Source organism: Artemia franciscana, chromosome 18, assembly GCF_032884065.1.
Source record: "Artemia franciscana chromosome 18, ASM3288406v1, whole genome shotgun sequence".
Lineage (NCBI taxonomy): Eukaryota > Metazoa > Arthropoda > Branchiopoda > Anostraca > Artemiidae > Artemia > Artemia franciscana.
Window position 1 is genome coordinate 11,453,040 of NC_088880.1, and position 19,571 is coordinate 11,472,610.

At 34.6% G+C, this 19,571-nt stretch overlaps 1 protein-coding gene across 1 annotated transcript in view; it reads right to left on the reverse strand.

Moving 5' to 3' along the window:
* Positions 1-18,887, reverse strand: part of LOC136038606 (sodium-dependent phosphate transport protein 2B-like) — a 46,243-nt gene extending 27,356 nt beyond the window's left edge. The window contains exon 1 of the mRNA XM_065721815.1: positions 18,846-18,887. The gene's annotated coding sequence lies outside the window, so the exon portion shown is untranslated. The remainder of the gene's footprint in view (positions 1-18,845) is intronic.
* Positions 18,888-19,571: the final 684 nt, after the last annotated feature.

The following is a 19,571-nucleotide window of genomic DNA, read 5'->3' on the forward strand; positions in this document are numbered from 1 at the left end:
AAGAAGGTTTTGGTGTGAGTATACTTATTTTTACCTATTTTTGGAACATGAAATCTAAAAGGTGGAGATGTACAGACCCAGTGTCTCGTGAAAGAATATAATCCCCATCCCTGAAAAACTTTCACACGGTGTCATAGACGCTAGGGCTGATAATTTTTCCTGGTCCAACCGGGTCAGCTAGCATAAATGTTCCTATGATTTCTCTTGTTTCCTCGTCAATCATTTTAGTGGTTGGTTTACAGGGGACGTAAGAGAATCAAGAGGAATATGTTATGTTTCATTTAGTTGTGTGTTTTATTTGCGGAGGTAGCTTAAAAAACAAATTCTCCCGCGTTAAATATAGCTTATTACAATCGATTGCAATAAGCATATAATGCATATAAAGCATATAATGTAATACGGAACGGAGGGTTAGTAGATATTTCACCCAGGGTTGTCATTTTGCAAAATATAGCCTATAGTACAAATATATAGTTTGTAAGGTGACCTTGACATGCATATTTAATTAGATTTTATTGCGTTAAGAATTGGTTGAAATGAAGTGAAGTTTAAGTCTGGTAAATTCCTACTCATGTGTGGAATTTGGTGTCATTTGATGCTTACAAGGAACAAGTTCTATGGCCTACAACTATGTGCATAATAATACAAATTCAGCTAATCCTCGAGCTTTGATCGTCATAAACAGTTTAATTTTGCGACTGTATTAGTTGAAGTTAAGTTAAATCTCGAGAATGGGGAACACTTAATACAAAATGGGAAGGGAGCGTGCCCATTGAAGAATATAACAAAAGTTTTTACTATCTATCAGTTTGAAATGAACAATTTTCGCTTGTTTAATGGATGTATATCCCGTTTTTTTGTTTATGAAGTAGAATTTCAATTCAGCTTTATAAAATCTAAATTAAAAGAAATTAAAAAAAATTAATTGGAATTATTAAAGAAAACTTAACATAAACACATCCCCTCGAAATTCCACCGCATGATTTGGAGAAGGGATACCCAAACAAATCCATAAAAAGAAAAACAGTAATAATAATAATAATAACTAAAATTTACATAAGGATAGGTTTGAAAAAACCAAACGCAATTAGAACATCCTGTACCCTGCTACTTCTAACTTAACGCTCAACTCCTTCTTTAACAGACATCAAACAAAATAAAATACTAATTTTAATTATTTAATATAATCTTATTTTACCAACTATGTACCCTACGAAATTAATCATTAATATCATATTTAAAAAACAATTCATTCTTCAACAGGCTTTAAGCCCGTCAAAAAAAAAAAGAGAAAAACCCGACCTAGACCTAACCAAATTGTTAACAGAAATGCCTGATGGGGCTATCAATATACATCCACCTGATGGGGCGGTAATAAAAGGGAAAAACACCTTATTTTGAGCTTGTGTATTTTGTTACAGCTTTAATGCATTCGCTTACCGCGTGCTCGGCAAGCTATTTGGGAAGGAGTAGCCTCACAGCCCGGGCCGGATGTGTGATTGGGTCCAATCAGGGCATGTATTTTAAAGGGCCTCGCGTTATCATCAACCAGAACAAAAAGAAAATGAGATTTAAAGCAAATTGGGTTTGACGATAAGGGATAAATTATTCAGATGAATAATTCAGGGCAATAATTCAGATGATCAAAAATTTATTTATTTTAAGTTCGCATTGTTGGATGAAATTTATTAATGTGTTTATTATTATATGATATATACTGTATAATATAGAAAAGATATACCCGTAAAAGTTAATTTTAAATTTCTGGAATTTAATCTGGATAGTCCTACATTAAAGAGATTTTGCGTGAACTACTTTACGTATGTAAACTACAATGCAGGTATATTTAATTTGAATATTTAATATATAGAGGGGGCACCAACAAATATAATCGGGCCCCAGACCTATTTAATCCGGTCCAACTTACAGCAATTTGAACCTCTCTGCTAGTGAGGGTCAACCTCTTGTTGTTGTTAGCTGCACGAGAGGCCTCTGTGGTGATCTTTTCAAAGATATCATTGACAAAAGCTGCTCATGGTGCTCATTGCCTTATTGGAAACACTAGTGTTGGGGTTCACTTGCTTGAGAATGTAAATGAAATGAAATGTAAATAAATTGAAAATGTAAGAGCTTTCCTTTCTTTTTTGTTTCCTTTTCTAATCAGTTTTGCAGATGTTGTCTGTGCCATGGCAGGTGTCTTTGCTGCTTTCCCGGAAGTCTTTGGGGCCGTGACCAGCGGTCCTTTCAAGAAAGCCAACTTTCAACTGATTTCACACAGGGCTGCCAAATTTTTTTTAAGGAGTGTGTCATATTTTTCCGAAAATGTGCTTTTTGTGTCATCTCAGATTCCATAATGTGTAGCAAAATGCGTCATATTTTTTTGCTACAAGTGGTATCATATTTAATTGTCAAATCTTTATTTAGGGTTTTGAATATGTAATCTATTCCGAAACAGTTCAAAAAGGAGTAAACTTAACCTTATCCTATTATCTTGGGATCATGACCTTTTTGCGACGTCATGAAAGAAATAGAAACATTCGATTAAATTAATGTTACACACTATGAATTTGTGTCTGGTCGGCCAACGAGGCAAGTTTACATTTAAAAAAGTTTTAGGGACAATCAATTCCGACAGCAAATTGAAAATAGACTTTTCGTATGACGTCGTAATCGTAATCGGCTCTATACGTAATCGGCTTTATTGGCTAAGCTTTTTATTAACTCAATATCAATTAATTAAAGCCATTCAACCAGCTTCAATCTAGTATTTTTGTCATATTTTTTGGTGCCTTTTTAGGCCAGATGGACCGTTAGGCAGCGCTATTCCCTTCCATTGATTTGTAGCTTTTCCGGAGGTAAGAAATTGAAATTTTACTTTTCTTTTATTACCATTTAAAAGTCCAGACTAGGATGACAAAAATATGTCATTTTTTTGAAAAATGTGTCATTTTTGTTTGAAAAATGTGTCATTTTTGTCGATTGTGTCATTTTTTATTGAAAAATGTGTCATTTTGACACAAAATGTGTCAATTTGGCAGCCATGATTTCACACCATTTTACTTTGCAAAAACAGGTTTAGCAGAATTGTTGAAATTCTATGCTATTTTATTCTACAATTTAGATGCTCAAAACTTTGCTTTTGGATATAAATATTATTGGATTGTTTGGGCTTGTATTTAGACTAGTCAGCCCAATCGTGATTACAGCTGAAAAACTGGAGATCCGACTGATCGAGTACAATTTAATGTGCCGGGCATATAACGAATCCATCGTTGAGGGAGCTTTATCAAACTACAGCAGTAGAAATACAACTGCTTCTGCAACTTCTAGTGATTAAGGTGCAAAATTTAACAAAGGGGCGGGTAGTCTTTCACACACGACAGTTTCTGTTTCTGTTCTATAAGGGATATAAAATATTTTTAGTAAGGGAAAAGGGACCTTAGCATTCTAAGTATAGGATTAAGAACAACGCCATCAATATTAAACTTGATAGTTTGTCAAGCTATCGAAAGTGTGCAAACTTTAACAAAGTGATGGTTAGTCTTTCACACAAGACAGTTTCTGTTCCTGTTCTATAAGGGATGCAAATTATTTTTAGTAAGGGATAAGGGACCTTAGCATTCCAAGTATAGGATTAAGAACAACGCCATCAATATTAAACTTGATATTTTTTCAAGCTATCGAAAGTGCGATGCATCGAAAGAAACATTTCGATATCTGCTTTATTTTGAAATATTGGATATTTGAACGAACACAAGAAAATCACCTCAGAATCTTTCAGGAAGTGCAAGTTGAAATTTCAATTGATAATAAGAGAAAATTTCATAGGGATATACCTATGATAGAAAAAAAAAGAGATTTGGTGCTGATAATTCCATGTTAAAAAGTGCACTTTAGTTATTTTACATATGTTAAGTTTTTTGTGAGCGAATCCCGTTATTCCTCATTTCTGGAATGACAAATAACCCTCTTTTTTTTTCGTTTTTCTTTAACCAGATTGGTTTTTAAACCTCTTGTGTAAAAATTTGAGCCGATAAAAAAAGCTGAAAGTTATATATCATCTAACTGGTTCTCTGAGCGTACTTTTAAGCCAATAAAACGAAAAAAAATTAGAGTCACAAGATTTTATGCAAGTCAACACTCTGTTTCAATGCGTATACATATATGCGTGAAGATTGAAGCACTTACCAATGCGCTTTTCAATGCATCAAAAGGGACTTAACAGAATCTTTCTTGGTTAAGCCAATTATCGAAGAAGGAAATATTTTGACCAAATTTTAGTTTTAACTGGTTCCTCCGAGTTTTTGAAGAAAGAAACAAGTTTGGGTCTTTTATATTTATCACAAAAAACCTATTCTGACATTTTTCTTTTTTTGCTCACTACATTGGAATTTAAATTTAAGTGAAGCTAAAGGTAATATTCTTTATCTTCCGTAGACAAAAAGCTCTAAAGGTAGCTGTATATATATATATATATATATATATATATATATATATATATATATATATTATATATATATATATATATATATATATATATATATATATACTAGCTGTTGGGGTGGCGCTTCGCGCCACCCCAACACCTAGTTGGTGGGGGCGCTTTGCGCCCCCCAAGCCTCCCCGCGCGCGTAAGTCGTTACGCGCCATATTAGTTACGCGCCATTATAGTTGTGTCCCTATGTCCCACCTGTGAATGTAGATATATATATATATATATATATATATATATATATATATATATATATATATATATATATATATATAATATATATATATATATATATATATATATATATATATATATATATATATATATATATATATATATATATATATATATATATATATGTTTTTAACTACGTAAAACTTGCGAATATACAACATTCTTTGCTGTCCCATTATCTGTGCATATAAATAGATTGTCAGGTTTACCGACTCTTGAACATGCAACATATAATGGTCCATGGGAAAACAATCCGTATTCAGATCTATACCTCATGATTCTAATGATTGCCCTTGAGCTTTGTTGATGGTGATTGCTAATCGACCATTCCCTGAGTCGCCATCGTCATTTATATATCCCCCTGTGCACCCCGGCGTCCCCTTTGTAGTTATGTCCCTGTGTCCCGGTCGTCGTCATTTATACTCCCTGTGCCCCGGTGCTTTGTTGATTGCTAATCGAACATTCCTTTTGTCCCGGTCGCTTTCTCTTTGAGTGTCGTCATTTATTTAGATTGTCAGGTTTACCGACTCTTGAACATGCAACATATAATTGTCCATGGGAAAAACAATCCATATTCAGATCTATACCTCATGATTCTAATGATTGCCCTTGAGCTTTGTTGATGGTGATTGCTAATTGAACATTCCCTGTGTCCCGGTCGTCATTTATATTCCCAGTATCCCGGTCGTCATTTGTGTCCCAGTGTTCCCCTTTTAGTTTTTTTTATTGGTTTTGACCTTTTTTAGGTTTTGTAGTTTTTTTCTTTTTTCTTTTTAGTCTTTTTTTTGAAGTTTTTATCTTTTTAGTTTTTTTATTTTTATTTATATTTTTTTAGTTTTCTTTTTCTCCTTTATTTTTCAGTTTCTTCCTTTTTTTAGTTTTTTTTTTCTCTCACTTAGTTCTTTTAGTTTTTACCTTTTTTATTCTTTTTTAGTTTTTTAGATGAAAATTTTTTTTAGTTTTTTATTGGTTTTTACCTTTTTTTTTTTTTTTTAGCTTTTTTAGTTTTTTTCGTTTTTTCTTTTTACTTTTTTTTTAGTTTTTATCTTTTTTATTTTTTTTTATTTTTATTCTTAATTTTATTAGTTTTCTTTTTCTCTTCTATTTTTCAGTTTTTCCCTTTTTTTTAAGTTTTTTTTTAGTTTTTAGTTTTTTTAGTTTTTTAGTTTTTTCAGTTTTTTTTTAGTTTTTAGTTTTTTACCTTTTTTAGCCTAACCAGGATTTGAACCTGGGACCTTCATTCTCCGTTCTGACACCCTCTCTCACCGAGTGACTACTCCAGCATGTTCATTTTGGTGTTTTAAATGGTATATTATTAACCAAATTAATGTGTTTTACAATATACTAAGCATCGTCAAAGCAAAAATGACGACAACTAATTTCATGACGTCAGCCGACACAGAAACATGACGTCACCTGATCCACAGACAGCCAACTTATTTTTATATATATAGATATATATATATATATATATTCGGCACTACTGTTTTTTAATGAAGAAATTTTATTCTTAACTGTCTTGACTATAGCAATAGACTAATATTAAAGGAGCAAAAATAAAATGGGCTTCTTTTTTTGTGAACGCTCGTTTGGGCGGAAAAGGCTCAGTAGCCATCGCAAACTCCAATTTCCAGCTACCTCTGCAACCAAGAAATGGAGTAATACCATATTCTGGAAAAATTATAACTACCCTAGAACCAAACAAGATACTGAAAACAGGTTGAACCAATCGATCCAGTGCAGTTTACCTTAAAAGTATGTTGCTTTTTTACTGTAATCAAGAACAAGTTCTTCGCAAAAGTAAATGCATATGAGGCATCTAAGATAAAGCAAAATGACTATGATGAAGAAAATGGTGCTATGAAATCACCATTTCCCAACTATTTATCAGAGTGAGTAAAGAGGATAAAACACCTTAAATATCTTTACAGCAGCCTTACGTCTGATAAAAACACTATTAAACCATATATATTATCACTAATTAAAATTTCACCTACCTCCTCGTGCTCAGCGTTCAGTCTTCAGAAATCGGTATCTTAGATTGCCAAAATTATTCTGGCACCAAATAATTTTTTTTTAGAAATTATTCTGGCACCACATAATTTTTTTTTAGAAATTATTCTGGCACCTCATAATTTTTCGTACAAATTATTTTGGCACCACATAATTTTTTTTAGAAATTATTCTGGCACCACATAATTTTTTTTAGAAATTATTCTGGCTCCACTTAATTTTCTTAGAAATTATTCTGGCACCACATAATTTTTGTATAGAGATTATTTTGGCACCACATAATTTTTTTTAGAAATTATTCTGGCACCACATAATTTTTTTTTAGAAATTTGAGCAAAGATTCATCCCCAAAAGAGCCAACTTTTTACTCAAATTTCAGATTGGTTGGAGGCAAAAAGCGTTTGAACACAAAAAAATTCCCCCTGAGGCCATTCGCCCACTGGTAAACTGGAAATCCCCATTACCAAAGGACCGTATTTCCAAAAGATTACAACGATCAGCCCAGGCATAGCCCAGATACAACGCTTTTCGTACATAGTGTTTTGTGATCGGGGTGCTTGAAGAGAAAAAGGGGTCCTTGTTATTCACCTTGTTTTACGATATATATATTGAAAATTGCAATGATCGGTCCATTATTTTACCGCGTGCATCTCATGCATATGTGAAGAGGTGTGTATTAATATCTTCTATTTTCTTAATTACTATTTTAGAATTTTATTGACTCGGAAAACATTGGGTAATATTCTCGATTTCTATAATCACTTAATCGTTTGAGATGAAGAAATGAAGGATTGTTATAAGATATTATTCTGGAAACTTTATAGCATTTATTTAAGGATTAAACTTCCACTCTCGTTTATTTTTTTAAAGCTAGATAAGGTTGTTTTTTTTTTACGGCTCCTTACTTATAGCTCGTTATCACGAACTATTTGATTTAATCGTTGAGATGAAGAAACGAACAATTGTCTTAAAGATATTATTCTTGAAATTTCATAGTATATACTTAAGGATTAAAAGTCTGTTCTCGTTTATCTTTTTGTAGCCAAATATTTTTTTTTACGGAGAATATTAATTGGTCTGATCCACGGAAACATATTTCAACATCTTTTTCAAACATTTACCAGTCACTTCAAACATTTTATCTTCATTACAGACGATTTTACTTTTTCGTAGCGCTTCATAATTCCACAAATATTACTCTTTTTTTTCTTCTGGAATTGGAAGTATATTTTCTATTTGAAAAATACTATCTGAGAGCAACACACTGAGCAAAGCGCCTCCTATGTGTTTTTTTACTGGCTACTTCCTTCGGAAGAAGTGGTCGCAGAAACTGGAAAGGGGGATTATTCGAATGAAAATTGAAAGTTTTGGGGCTTTTTTTAAGGATAGAAGGAACAGGTAGGCAACCAGCCCCCATCCCTTGTGTTATGACCCCAGAGAGGCCCCGTCACTCCTTCGTGGTATTGGATCCATATCTTTTGATAGACAGCTTCTCAAAATAGTCAAAAAGTCCAATAAATATGTCTCCAATGATAACTTGACCGATGCAACCCCAGGGGTAACGGGCCTCAATTATGCAAATTATTCATTCGTTTTGTAGCGGAAGAAAGGATAGCATATTTGTTACCTGTCCGTATCTCTTCTTAGCATTCCGTTTAGTTTGAGATCTCAATAGATTGGTCCCTGTGGCAGTGAGAAAAAGAAACTATGGTAGGAATGGGAACGGGTTAGTGGTTTCAAAATGGTCTGAAAACTTCTTGTCTCTGACCAGATTTGAGCTTACAAGTGGAAGTTCCTGAACAAGGGGCCCTGATTTACACGAGAAATGTAGCTCGGGGCACATTCAGGCCAATAATAGGACCGAAAGATTTGTTTCCGTCGGCTTCAAAGTTAAATCCTGAAGTCCATGTTCAAGGCACCCCAATGAACAAGAAATAAAACAGAAAAAATTATGGGTATGCCCGAACAAGAACTTTTTTTTTTCAAACAGCTTGAGATTTACATCCATCAGTTATCGGGCCAAAGGGAATCTAAGGCTAAAAAAAGAGATTCGAGGCATGGGTCTGTAAAAAAAGGGTTGACAAGCGTTTTTTATTGAAATGAAACCTCTTTCCGAAGTTCCCGGGGAAAGGGATAACAATGGGAAAAAAATTGCAAACTATTTGGTTCACCAGAAAGGGGGGCAAGAAAAAGGGCCAAAAACTTTTGTCTCTGATCTATTAAAAACTTGCATCCGAAAAACTCTGGTTTAAGGGGAGTGCAAAGGAAAAACTCAGTCTGGGAGCATGGGCTCCTAAAAAGGGGGCTCGAAAAATTAAATGTTTTAATAATAAGGTCAAAAGTTATACCCTTATTGGGCCAGAGGGACCCCAATACATATAAAAAATAGAGAAAATATGAGTTCTCCTGGAAATGGAACACAATAAAGAATCATTTTTTTCGAATGGCTAGAAACACCCGTAATTCTAAATAACGAGCCTAATTGCACAAACAAAAATTTAGGTTGGAGACGTAGGCCCCCAGATATTAAACATGAAGCTGAGTATTTTTGTTTTCCATTGCCTTGAAACTAATATTAGCAAGTGCTTAAGCCAAATGGACCACAATTCATAAGAAATTGAAAAATACATTGGCTCGCCTTAAAGCGGTGTACGAAGAGGGCCCAAAATTGTTTGCTGACTTGAAACGTAAGCCTTAAAACTTTTAAAACTTAGATTCCAATGGTAAAGGAGACCTTAGAATGACCATTTTTTGTAGGGTAGGGAAAAATTTTCCCTAAAGATGAAGTTCAAGAAGTGTCAAGGTCTTACGGTTCAAGGGGACAACAATGCAGAAGAAAAAATGGAAAAAATAAAAGTTGGTTCCAGCATTAATGGGGCCCAAAGGGGCGTTTTTTTTCTGAAAGGAATAAAACATACATTTGTACGCTCCTGGATCAATGGAACACGAATTCACACAATATATTTGATATGGGGTACGGGACATAGAACAGGAAGCGGTATATTATTTTTAGGCTTAAGACTTAAGATCGTAAGTCCTTGGGCAATGGGGCCCCAGTGCACAATAAAAATTAAAAGAAACACTTTGCCTGGGAATAGCATTTGAATTGTTCGATAATTTTTTTCCCCAAGTGCTTTGAAAACTGAATTCACAACTTTTTGGGCAAATGGTTTTATGTTTGCAAATACATTTTTAGGTTTAGCACCTGATATCCAAAAATGAGGCTAATACTAGGCCAAATATCGATATTTTCCTATCAGCTTCAAAATTTCAAGGGTTGTTTTCTCGACCAAAGAATCTCATATTTTATTGGGAGGGGAGTGGGTGTTAGGGGATTTACAACGGACCACAATCTCTTTGGCTCTGACCGGTTTGAAATTTACACCTTGGTAAAGAAGATTCTATTGTATATAATAATAAAAAAGTGTTGGCTATGGACATGGGCTACCAAAAAATGGATTCAAAAAGGGACAAAAAGACTTTTTTCTGATTAGATTGAAGTGTAGAGGCTATCCATGTTTAAGATAGCTGTAAACAACTATCTTTGTTTTTCGTTTTCTTTGTTTTTTCGTATATTATACTATTTTGTTTTCGTAATTGTTTAGTAGTTACTCGACCCCAGTGCGTTTACCGTGTCTTCTACTATTATTTATATAATGAAGTACTTTGGTTGGGATATATTATTACTATCCTTAATTTTATAAGTCAACGAGACCCTCATGCAAAAGAACGAAAATTATTCTCCCGAAACCTGGGGCCCCCATTTTTTTTGTTCCAAATGGCTTGAACGTTTAAGTTCTTAGAGGTTATTCCCTTTGCCAAGGGGGCCTCATATACTGGAAGGAGGATGAGGGTCTTAGGTTGCTAATTATTATTTCAATATGCTTTAAACTTACACCTTTAAGTTCATGGGATAAGGAACACTAATGTACATCGGAACTTTAAGTTTGGGTACAAGGCCCCTTAAAATGAACTAAAATACTTTTCTTTACTGGCGTATCGAAAATAAGTAACTGAGAATTGTTTCTAGCATTGACTGGCCCCTCGTCTCGAGACACTATAGGTTTCAAAAGGTAAAAAACATGTTTCAGAAATTTCAAATTTCACCCCAAATGGTAAAGAATAGAAGGTTTTATTTCTAGATGAGGGGTTTCTTGTTATCTTGGAATAAAAAAACAGCATCGGTATTTGTTTATATTTATTTGTGTTACGATTTTGGAGCCGGGCAAACATTGCGGGGAGATGGGGCTCAAACCTCCTATCCCCGACCCCCAGGATACGGCCTTGGTAATAGCTTGCCAAATAAAAATTAGTTAGGTGAAAGCAACTTTCAAGAATGAGTCCGGAGTTACTACAAAAATCTACAGAACTACCCCCTTCCTCGCCAAAAATACTGACTTTCGATGTATTGTACAAAATTTGTAGTATGTAATATAAACTTTCAGAAATAGATCAACAACACAAATGGGAATCAAAGAAAATGTAGTTAGCGTCATAACTTTGCTTAATCTTTATTTATGAGACTTAAGAAAAAGAAAATTGAAAATCCGTTTTAGCTGTACGAAAAATGTTACTCAATTAAACTTTCTAGAGCTATAATGTCAGAAAAAATGAAATGGCTAGGACATGTTCTACGACTTCTGGACGATAGATTGTCAAAGTTTTTCCTTACTGTCCAGTCGTCTAGGGCCAAAATAAAAGCAAGTTGTCCCCGAATAGGATTGGAGGATGACCTTAGGAAATATTTAAGGGAAATGGGAACTTCCTGGGAGGATGAAACGAGGAGGGCTATGAATACATTGGGATGCAGGAGGAGTGTGCGTGGCTGCGTTGGCCTCAGGCAGCTTGGTGCTAAAGATGCTAGAGTTAGTAGTAGTATTAATAGTAGTAGAGCCAGAGGAAATTATAGGACTTAAACCAATATTAAGGCAAAATTGAAATAACTTAAACCGAAATTAATGCACAATTTTTCACAGTCAGTATCAATTTGAATCTGGCTCTTACCAGTTAAGTTTTCACCTTGAAACTGATTACAGCTAATCAAAAAGCAGAAATTTGACCTTAAAATCAGCATTTTTAATAACGAATAAATTATCTAAATCGTTAATGTCTTTTTCATTTTAAATAATAAGAATTTTCCTTAGTTAGCAAAAATTAATTGGGCTCTTTTGGAGAATAAATCGAAAATGGCATTAATAAACATGGTTTAAATCATTAAGCCACTATCCAAACTTCTTTGAACTCTAATTTAAAAAGTGCGACTTAAAAATTATGAATACTAATGTAAACATTTTTTTAAACCTCTAACTTTCTTTTGAAATTTGTTTTTAAATCGTCCCCCTGATCATAAGGCTGATTTCCGGGGTGGGAGGGGATAAAAACGCACCAAGCCAAGAATTCCAATTTCTAAGTGTAATAATCAGTTTAATGTCTAAGTTTTGTAGTCTGTAAGTACGGAAATACTTACATTAGGCAATCTGTTTACATGTAGTTTTGTTACTTTTTACATATCAAACAAAAATTTCAAGTAGGAGGAAGGTTCAAACGCGGCACCACGGATATCGAAATATTTATTTATTTGTCCCTTAGCCATTTTAGATCTATTGATCTATTAGTACCCATAAACCAACAGTTTCGAACTACAAGATTTTTGTTTTGGTTATCTAAAAATTATGAAGTTCAGAGGTCAAACCTCTGAGGACGAATTTGAAGTCCGCATTTTTGTAGATAGGAGCTTGAAACTTCTACAGTAGTGTTAAACACCAAAAACAAGAAGAACAAGAGGGAATTTTTTAAGACAGTGGGAAACAAATTAGAATGAAAAAGCCTAGCTTTTTTCGCTGCCGATCTTATAGGTCTATTTGTGATAGGACAAAAACACACACACGCACAAAAATACAAACGCACACACACACAGACAAACGAACACAAACACAAACCCACACATGCACAAACACATACACACAAAGACACACATACAAAACACACACTCACAAACACACACAGACACAAACACACACAACCATACAGACAAACACAAGAAATCACACACACACACACATACACAAACAAAAATACCTACACACACACACAAACACACAAATAGACACACACACACACAAATACACACGCACACAAAAACACAGACATACACGCACAAACACACAGACACAAACACACACACACAAGCACACACAAATGCACACCCACGCACAAGCACACACATTGACACGCAGCCAAACACACACAAAGTCACACACACTCACAAACACCAAAAACAAGAAGAACAATAGGGAATTTTTTAAGACAGTGGAAACAAATTAGAATGAATATTTTGGCCCTATGTCCAAGGGCCGTCCTCAGCAATACAAATGAGAATAAACAACTTACGAGAGGATACAATCAATAAAACTAAAATGAACAGTTTTTCAAAACAGTCCCATCATCCTTACCTCAGCGAAGTTCAACCAGGACTGAAAAATAAATTGTTATGAAACGAGGTAATTCAATGAAATGAAAGAAAATGATTTGAAAACAGGTTTTTAATGCCAACCAAGCTTTTTTCGCTGCTGATCTTATAGGTCTATTTGTGATAGGTTCTGTGTTAATATCTATTGGTTTTTTAAAATATTTTGTAAGGTGATTTTTAATTAAATTTGTGTATAAAGCATTCAGTGAATATTCTCCTAAATCCCTATTTAAGGAAATATTATTATAAATCTTAAGTCTGATTTCAATTGCTTCTCGAACTACTTGCTTTATGCCTAGATCATTGCTAATAATGGCAGATTCTTCAAAAAGTATTTTGTGGCTAGGATTTTCGAAAACATGGCTACTTAAAGCAGAATCAAAAGAAACTGAAGTAATATTGGTTAAAAAAAACAATAGATATTAACACAGTACCTGTGTTTTGTACCTGTGTGTGATTTTTCAGTCCTGGTTGAACTTCGCTGAGGTAAGGATGTTGGGACTGTTTTGAAAAATTGTTCATTTTAGTTTTATTGATTTTATCCTCTCGTAAGTTGTTTTTTCTTATTTGTATTGCTGAGGACGGCCCTTGGACATAGGGCCGAAATATTCATTCTAATTTGTTTCCCACTGTCTTAAAAAATTCCCTATTGTTCTTCTTGTTTTTGGTGTTTGTGATGGAAAGGCAGTGTGGTCTTCGTCGTTATTTACAGTAGTGTTCTTTGATATGCTGAATATGATGGCATGATTTTCATTAAGATTCTACAACTTTTGGGGGGTGTTTCCCCTTTTTTTCAAAAATAAGACACATTTTCTCAGGGTCGTAACTTTTGATGGTTAAGACCAAACTTGATGAAACTTATATATTTGAAATCAAGAGTTTCGATTACTATTGGGCTGGGGCACTCCTTACTTACTGTTCATTATCACGAACTGTTTGATTTAATCATTTGAGATGAAGAAACGAAAAATTGTTTTAAAGATATTATTCTGGCAATTTTATATTATATATTTAAGGATTAAGCGTCCATTCTCGTTTTTTTATAGCCAAAGATTTTTTTTACGGGAATATTATTTAGCGTGATTCACGGAAACACATTTCGACATCTTTTACAAATATTTACCAGTCACTTCAATCTTCTTCTATTCAATATAAATGATTTCGCTTTTTTGTAGCGCTTCATAATTCCACAAATATTACTTTTTTTTCTTCTGAAATTGAAAGTATGTTTTCTATTTGAAAAATACTATGTGAGTCAACGCACTGAGCAAAGAGCAAAGCGCTACTTTGCTCTGGCTACTTCTTTCGGAAGAAGTGGTCGCAGAAACTCGAAAGGGGGTCATTCGAATGAACATTGAAAGTTTTAGAGCTTTTTTTAAAGATCAAACGGAAAGAGTGGGCAACCAGCCCCCATCACGTGCCTTTTGTACCCCAGAGAGCCCCCATCAATCCCTCATGGTATTGGATCCAAATCTTTTGATAGAAAGTTTCTCAAAATAGTCAAAAGGTCCAATAAATATGCCTCCAATGATAGATTGACCGATGCAACCTCAGGGGTAACGGGCCTCAATTATGCATATTATTCATTCGTTTTGCAGTGGAAGAAAGGATAGAACATTTTTTAGCTGTCCGTATCTCTCCGTAGCAGTCAGGTTAGTTTGAAACCTCAAAAGATTTGCCACTTTGGCCATGAGAAAAAGAAACTATGGTAGGAATGGGATCGGTTTAGTGATTCCAAAATGGTCTGAAAACTTTTGTTTCTAACCAGATTTGAACTTACAAGCGCAAGTCTCTGAACACGAGGCCCTGATTTATAAGAGAAATTGGGGCACATGCAGCGCAATAATGAGACTGAAAGATTTGTTTCCGTCGGCTTCAAAGTTAAATCCTAAAGTCCCTGTCCAAGGCACCCCAATGCACAAGAGATAAAACAGAAAAAAGTATGAGTATAACCGAATAAGAACAATTTTTTTTTGCAAATGGCTTGAAATTTACACCCATAAGTTCTCTGGCCAAAGAGAATCTAAGGCTAAGAAAAACAGAGATTCGAGGCATGGGCCCTAAAAAAAATTGCTGACAAGCCTTTTTTTTATTGAAATGAAACCTCTTTCCGAAGTTCCTGGGGAAAGGGAAAACAATGGAGGTAAAATTGCAAACTATTTTGTTCGCCAGAAAACGGGGCAAGAAAAAGGGTCAAAAACTTTTGTCTCTGATCTATTTAAAACTTGCATCCAAAAAACTCTGGTCTGAGGGGAGCGCACAGGAAACACTCAGTCTGGGAGCATAGGCTCCCAAAAAAGGGATTCGAACAATTAAATTTTTTAATAATCAGGCAAAAAATTACACCCTTATTGGGCCAGAGAGACCCCAATACATTGAAAAAATAGAGAAAATACGAGTTCCTCTCGAAATGTAACACAATAAAGAGTCAGTTTTTTCGAATGGCTTGAAACACTCATAAGTTCTAGATAACGAGCCTAATTGCACAAACAAAAGTTTAGGTTGGAGATGTAGGCCCCCGGAAATTGGGCATGAAAGAGACTATTTTTGTTTTCCATTGTCTTGAAACTAATATATGCAGGTGCTTAAGCCAAATGAACCACAATTCATAAGAAATTGAAAAAATATTGGCTCGCCTTAGAACGGTGTACAAGGACGATCCAAAATTGTTTACTGACTTGAAACTTAAACCTTATAACTCTTAGAAATTAGGTTCCAATGGTAAAGAAGACCTTAGCATGCCCATTTTTTACAGGGTAGTAAAAAACATTCCCTGGAGATGAAGTCCAAGAAGTTTCAACCTCTTGTATTTCAAGGGAACCACAATGCACAAGAAAAAATTGAAAAAATAAAAGTTGGCTCTGGCATTAATGAGGCCCAAAGGAGGAATTTTTTCTAAGAGAATATTTGCACACTCCTGGATCAATGGAACCCCAACTCAAACAAAGTAATTGATAGGGGTTACGGGACATGGAAAAGGAAGGGGTAAATTATTTTTCGGCTTAAGACTGTAAGTCCTTGGGCAATGGGGACTCAGTGCACAATAAAAATTAAAAGAAGTAGTTTACCTGGGAATAGGATTGGAAATGGTCAATAAATTTTTTCCCCGAGTGGTTTGAAAACTGGACCCACAACTTTCTGAGCCAATGGTACCACGTGTGCAAATACATTTTTTGGTTTAGTAGGCCTACTTGATATCCAAATATGAGGCCAGCACAACTTCAAGGGTCGTTTTCCCAACCAAAGAATCCCATATTTTGTTGGAGAGGAGTGGGTGCTAGGGGATTTACAATGGGCCAATAACTCTTTGGCTCAGACCGGTTTGAAATTTACACCGTGGTAAAGAGGACTCTATTGTGTATATTAAAAAGATTGTAGATTAGGGACACGGGCTCCCAAAAAAATGATTCAAAAAGGGGCAAAGAGACTTTTTTCTGATAAGCTCGAAATTTAGAGGCTATCCTTTCTTTGTTTTTCTTTGTTTTTTCGTATATTATACTATTTTGTTTTCTGAATTAGATAGTTGTTACTGCTTTTATTTATGTATTGATGTTTGTGAATATATTATTACTATCCTTAATTAATTTAAGTCAAGGAGACCCGCGTGCACAAGAACGAAAACTGTTCTCCCAAAAATGGGTCCCTAAACATTTTTGTTTTGTTCCAAATGGCTTGATCATTTAATTTCTTAGAGGTTGTTCCCTTTGTCAAGGGGTCCTCAAATACTGGAAGGGGGGAGAGGGTCTTATGGTGCTAATTGTTATTTCAATATGCTTGAAACTTACACCTTTGAGTCCATGGGACAAGAAAACACTCGAAAGCAGGACCAGAATGAAGTTAAAAAAAAACTTTTAATGCACTTGAGACCTTTATTGTAAGGTCCTTGGGGATCCGATGCAACAAAATGGAGAGGCATACCCCTTAAAATTAATCTAAAATACTTTTTTTTTTCAATGGTGCATCGAAAATAAGTAACTAAGACGTGTTTTAGCATTAATTGGCCCCTCGCCTCAAGACACAATAGATCACAAAGGGTAAAAAAATGTTTCAAAAATTTCAAATTTCAACCCAAATCGTGAAAAAAAGAATGTTTTGTTTCTAGATGAGCGTCTTCTTGTTATCTTGTAATAATAAAAAAAAAAAAACGCATCAAAAATTTGTTTATATTCATTTTTGTAACGATTTTGGAGCCAGAAAAACATTTCGGGGAGGTGGGGTTCAAATCCCCTAGCCCCAACCCCCTGGATACGGCCTTGGTAATAGCTTGCCAAATTAAAATTAGTTAGGTGAATGCAACTTTCAAGAATTAGTCCAGAGATCAATCTATACCCTGGGCAGTTCTTTTAATCTACAAATCCTCTAAATCTGCAAATATACCCCCTTTCCGGCCAAAAATACTGACTTCCGATGTATGAACAAAATTTGTAGTAAAGAATTTAAACTTTCAGAAATAGATCAACAGCACAAATGGGCACCAAAGAAAATGTAGTTAGCGTCATAACTTTGCTTAATCCTATTTATGACATTTTAGAAAAATAAATTTAAATGAGTTTTGAATTTGGAAAAGATAATACTAATATGGCGTAAAATCCAGTTCAAGTCATTGGATTTGATTTTCCAAAGTCTAGAGTCCGCGAACCAAGATTAGAATATTTGAAAAAACAGTGATGACAGTGGTCAAGTATGGTTTTTAAGCTTGGACGTTCTGTAAGCTATACGAAAAACGTGATTCAATTCTGCGTTCTAGAGCTATAATGGGAAAAAACATGAAACGGCTAGGACACATTCGAGGGATGAAGGATGACAGATTTCCAAAGTTTGTCCCAAGCAAGCCGTCTAGGGCCAAAAGAAAAGCAAGTCGTCCCCGAATGGGACTGGAAGATGTCCCTAGAAAGATTTAAGGGAAATGGGAGCTTCCTGGAAAGGTGAAACAAGGAGGATTTTGGATACATTGGGATTCAAGAGGAGCGTGCGTAGCTGTTTTGGCCTCAGGCGGCTTGGTGCTACAGATGCTAGAGTTAGTAGTAGTAATAATAGTAGTAGAGCCAGAGAAAATTATAGAACTTAAACTAATATTAAGGCAAACTTGTCACAGTTACTACCGATTTGTATCTGTCTTTTATGTAATTTTCTAAGCCTTAGAAATGGAGTAAAGGTAAAAGGCTCTGTACTCATTTCTAAAAGTTTCATTAGAGAGCCATACTATTTCTTAAGAAAACAAAGAGCCCCTCATCTATATTTTTACGAGAAAAATTGAAATTAAATGGATTTGTTTTAATCTTTCCTCCTTTTGACAAATTATTCAATATAATCCATGCAAAAACAGTATTCCAAAGTCGCTAGATTTTTTCAATAATACTTCAGAATAAGCCCGTACGCAGGGACTTTCTTTCCAGGGAGGGAGCTTTAACAAACTAATATCTTTGGACAATTTGAGTTAACAGTTCCATTAGATTGATAACATTTAGAATTTCAGGATAGGTGGCCTCTGACCCTCCCTTCCCTGCGTGCATATTTTTATACGAGAGCATAAAACTGACAAAAAAAATGCGTAAATAAATTCCACCGAGCATAACCGTACAGTACCTTACACATACAACTGAAAAAAAAAAATCAAAATCAAAAATATGTTCTTACTTTTAAGTAGGCTATCAAGTAATATCACGAAGCAACCTGCCAGTTAAGTTTTCACCTTGAAACTGATTACAACTAATCAAAAAGCAGAAATTTGAGGTAAAGGGTTAATTGGACTCTTTTGGAGAATAAATCGAAAATGGCATTAATAAACGTAGTTTAAATCTTTAAGCCACTATCCAAACTTGTTAGAACACTAACTTAAAACATGCTAATTAAAAACTATGAATACTAATGCAGACATTTTTTAAACCTCTAGCTTTTTTCTAGAATTTTTATTTAAAAATCGTCCCCCAGATCCTAAGGCTGATTTCCAGGGGCAGGAGGGGCTAAGAACACGGTAAGAAAAGGATTCCAATTTCTAAGTGTAATAACCAGTTTAATGTCTAGGTTTTGAAATCTTTAAGTACGGAAGTACTTAAATTAGGCAATCTGTTTACATGCAGTCTTATTACTTTTACGAATCAAATAAAAATTTCTAGGAGGAGGAAGGTTCAAACACGGCAACCCCCTCCCCGTGGACGCGAACATACCATGGACATCGAAATAATTATTTGTTTGTCCGTTAGCGATCTTGTATCTATTGATCTATTAGTACCTAATAAACTACAATTTTCAAAGTACAAGATTTTTGTTGAGAGGGTAAACGTCTGAGGACAAATTTGATACGTTTAAATTTAAACATATTTTTTTCCGCCAAATATTCAAGCATTAACTGTACTTTTATGA